Source organism: Etheostoma cragini, chromosome 3 (assembly GCF_013103735.1).
Source record: "Etheostoma cragini isolate CJK2018 chromosome 3, CSU_Ecrag_1.0, whole genome shotgun sequence".
NCBI lineage: Eukaryota > Metazoa > Chordata > Actinopteri > Perciformes > Percidae > Etheostoma > Etheostoma cragini.
In genome coordinates, this window is record NC_048409.1 from 7,100,223 (window position 1) to 7,104,672 (window position 4,450).

Below are 4,450 nucleotides of genomic sequence, written 5' to 3' on the forward strand. Positions count from 1 at the left end.
GCAGTGAAAGTGGTTGGCTAAAGTAACGGTAGAGCAGCGTTGCTAGCTCTCAGCTAACGTCTTTCAGATCACGCCCATAGACTGTATATCCCGCCCACCGGCCTGTGGCTCCGCTCTCACTCCGCCCTCTCATCTAAAATCGTCACATCCGCAACCACGATGGCGGCGCCCATAAACGCAAACTCAACGACTCATTTCTGATCTCCACAAACCAATGGGTGACGTCACACATGCTCTGTCCATTAATATTAACTGCTTATGGTTTTATCCCATCTCCTCTAGACAGAGGGATGGATCTATCCCTTTCTCTCTCTCTCTCTCTTTCACCTCCTCTAAACAAATGGATGGATCTCTCTCTCTCTTTCTCTCTCCTCTAGACAAAGCAATGGGATCCGGTTGGGGAGAGTTCTAGCCTGACCAGGCTCCTCTCTTTACCCAGTCTCGCTTAGTATAATGTGATAGTTTTAGACTGCTGGGGGACTTCCGTTGACACACCGAGTTCCTCTCTCCTCTATCTTTCCATCTTGCATCCATGTCTCAGAAATGCTTGTTACTAACCTAGCTCTGGGGAGTCATTCCCTGGAGTCCGAATGTTCTTTTTCGCCGAGAATGTTTCCTTTGATCAGGGAGGCTCCAAAATCATGGTAGCAGCTGTTGCCATGGTCCCGCTACACGTCCTGCAATGCCATGTTACATCCTGCTACACTCTGCTGTGCCCTGCTACGTCCTGCTGTGCCTTGTAACGCCGCACAGTGCCCTGCTATGCCATGAACTACTACAAAGAACTACTATTTTTGTGATTGTTTTTGCCACTCCAATTCTAATCCCAACCGGTCGTCAGACACAGTCTACCAAGAGCCTGGCTCTTTCAGAGGTTTCTGCCTAAAAGGAAGTTTTTCTGTCTTTACTGTTGCTTGCTCTGTAGGAAACTACTAGAACTGTTGGGTCCTTCTATATTCTGGAGTGTGGTCTAGACCTGCTCTATCTGTAAAGTGTCTTTTAAATGCTATGTCTGATTGCCTTGTGCCACAATGAACCAAATTCTACAAAAAGTGTGTAAGCAACAGGCCAAAACTGTCATAAATTGATACCTACAAACTTGTCAAAATATCTAAGGCTAGAAATACAAAATATGCGATTATAATCAATTTATTGAAATATTTAGAGAGGATGTTTTAAATATTATAAATTTGTCATACATACATCACTATTAGCTATATATATTGTCTATATTTTGCATATTTAAGTTAACAATTAAATCATCAATGAAAAAATACCTTAAGCGCTGTGTAGCTCGTGGATTGAAGGCGGACACCATAAGGGGTTTTGTTTCCTTTTAAATGACTCAGCTTTGCCTGCTGACCCAACTGAATGGAAAACATTGCTGCATCCCTCCACAAGCTCACTTCTACCTGATGTTTGTCCTATATAAAAAAATTATATATATTATTTGTATCCCTGTAAAACAATATTGCGTATTCCCTTTAAATACAAAATTACCACAGCTATGCTAGGTTATATGTCTTGTATAACAGATTATAAATAACAAAAAAAACATCCTATGTCCTAAGCATTGTGTGTAAGTGTATCATTTCTGTGATTGTCAATGACCAGGCTGCGACAGGGTATCCCACTCTGAACAGACAGAGTCTAAGAAACTCTGTCACAGATATCGGTCATTCCAAACTAGGACTCATTACACTGCAGGACCTTTCAAGTGACTATTGGTATTCACTTTTTCTCTATTTAACAATAGCCTGCCTTATAAAGTCTTCATCTCTTTTTTTATCTTTCTGAAACATCATTAGTAGTTTATAGTTACCTGCTCCAATTACATGTTTTTTAGGGGCACAGTTTCCCTCCCCACCTGGACCTGTTTTATTGCTGAGACCTGAAAACACAGACAATGTATTAATGTTAAAGAGTCTAATTGCAACACATTTTTCTCACAACACCACAACTAACATAATGTTGTTATTTTGGAAAATTAATTTACTGACCTTCCCAACCTCTCCTTGGACGGTGAGAAGCCCCTCCGCCATGAACAGCTTCCACTATCGCCGTGGTTACTGACGTCGGGCAAAGGAGCTTCTCCGCCTCTTCCCTCAGGGCATCTGCCACTTCCAGCGGCGCCGATCGAAAGAACTGGGTGTCCTTGTTGACATTTATAGAATAGGGCGACCCCTGGCCCCACAGTGTGTACCCCCTCATCACATATCTACACCCACATTTTACCTTTGAGGAAAATTCCTCAAACTAAATAATTTTTGTTACAGAATTTCCGTTGTATACAATTACTGCTATATTATCTTTGGAGACCAATGGTCTCACTCCTCCCTCCTCAAAACTCCAGGAGAGCACTCTTCTTTCCGTTTTGCTAATTATTGCTGAACTGTGATTAGGCGGGGGCCTGTAGTAGGGTGTCTCCGGTGTACTTCGCAAGATTTTATTCAAAGCCATTCTGAAACAAATAAACGGCAAAAGGGAAAAAACTAATTAATATGACAGAAAGAAATCAGTGAAATAGCTCACAGCCTCAGGTGGATGGACTATATGCGATTTTTGCTTTCATGTTTCCGCCACTGATGCTTCTGCCTTATCTCCATCATTCTATTGTTCTATCCTTAAATGCCACCTACTAGCCCAGGGTTACCTACACCGGTTTAAAGTCCACTCACATTATTTTTTTATATTTATATTGTGTTATCTTGTATTTAACCCCAGTGTTTCCTTTGTCTCTTGTCGGATCATTTTGGTTGTTCACCCGTCTTACGTCGACTTGTTGCAGTGTTCCTGATTTCGTTCCTGATCCTGGTTATTGTTTGTTTTTGAATCTTTTTGGGTGTTTTCCTTTTCCTCCTTGGATTTTGGATATTCGTTCCATCGAGGCTTACGTTGTGTTTTGGACAATAAAACTATTTGTGTTCCTACTTTTGCCAAATACTTTTAGCAATACCTCAAAAACCATTTACACTGGAATAACCAATTTGTTATCTTATTAACCTCAATCTGTCAATTGCTAAAAACATTTATTTAATTGGTTTTATGAAATATGTAAATGTTGCAAAATAGATTTTAATACAGTCTCTCACCGGTTACAACCGTCCCAGTGTACAGGGACAGTTGTAACACATTTCAGGGACAGTTGTAACACATGTCTAAAATATAAATATTGAATCAATCATATACTCAACATAGAAAACATCATGTATCAGTCATGTTATTGTGACTTTTTATTTCATGTTTTTAAGAAATTATTACCTTTTTTCATACTACATGACAAAAAAAATAATTGTCAATTAAAATGCAATAAAATTATCTCATGGGTTGAACACCTAAAAAAACATTTTACCATGAACTCAAACATTCTCAACAACACAGACAGAGGGGGTGGGGGGCTTGGTAGGTCTAGCTGGGGTCACAGTTGTGGCAAGTGGAGAACTCCCTTCCATCTGTGCAGCCTTTACAGGACCAGCACTGGAGCCAGCCCTCCCTTGACCTGGAGAAGCTCTCCAAGCACACAATGCAGAATACAATTTCATCATTGGACCGGTCCGGAATTTTCTGCGTCTTCGGTTTGGATTTTTTGTTGTTGCTGAAATTCATTTTTCTTTTAGCTGCAGACCTGCTTTCTTCAGCCTCCAGTTGTTTCTTTACACAGTATCTGTAAGGACAGCGGTTTCCCTTCATTTCCTGCCCTTTGTCTTCTGATTTCTTGGGCCAGCTTTTGGGTGTGGACGGATGGACACGGGTGAACAAGTTGAGTCCATGGCAGAGGATGATGGCTCAGGCTCCGACACCACACATGTGATAATGCTCTAACCGGTATGGAAGATGCCATTGCTGTCACATTAGGTAGTGGAGTTGTAGTGGAAGATGGAACCTCTGGTGTCACTGCTGACAGTGGGCGGTCTGTGACTAAGGATGGTGCAAAGTCAATATTGTCTGTGATTGTTTTTTCTCACATTCATTTAAAGTAACGGGCATTTATTTCTATATCTTTTCTCTTTGCTTAGTTGGGTTTGTTTGTGGGCAGAATTTAACCCGGAAGCGGGTTGGGTTGTCTTGAAATGGGCGGGGCTTTAACTGGCATATTGTTTTAAGCATGCAATTGATATGGTTTGATCAGAAATTGTTATATTTATTGCTGATTAGAAAACTATTTACATGACAGCATTGAGCTTCAGATCAATGGTGTTGTCATGGTAACAAACAAACTATATACAGAAGGTTTTGCAACAATGAATACAACACATGCCGTTGCAATTATGAAGTTAAATGTAATGAACAAGAGTTTTCATACTCAATATAACTTTTTTTTACTTTTATTATCAGTGTGATTTTTTTGGGGGGGGTTCTTTTTTATTTATTTTTATTTCCACACCAGGTATATGAGTGTGTGTGTGTGTGTGTAAGAGAGAGACACAGAGAGAGAGGGGGCGGGGGGCAG

General features: G+C 40.6%; 1 long non-coding RNA gene across 1 annotated transcript in view; it reads left to right on the forward strand.

Moving 5' to 3' along the window:
* The first annotated feature begins 638 nt into the window (after positions 1–638).
* Positions 639–4,450, forward strand: part of LOC117941944 — a 4,593-nt gene continuing 781 nt past the window's right edge. The window contains exons 1-2 of the long non-coding RNA XR_004656008.1: positions 639–653; positions 1,284–1,287. This is a non-coding gene — a long non-coding RNA (uncharacterized LOC117941944). The remainder of the gene's footprint in view (positions 654–1,283; positions 1,288–4,450) is intronic.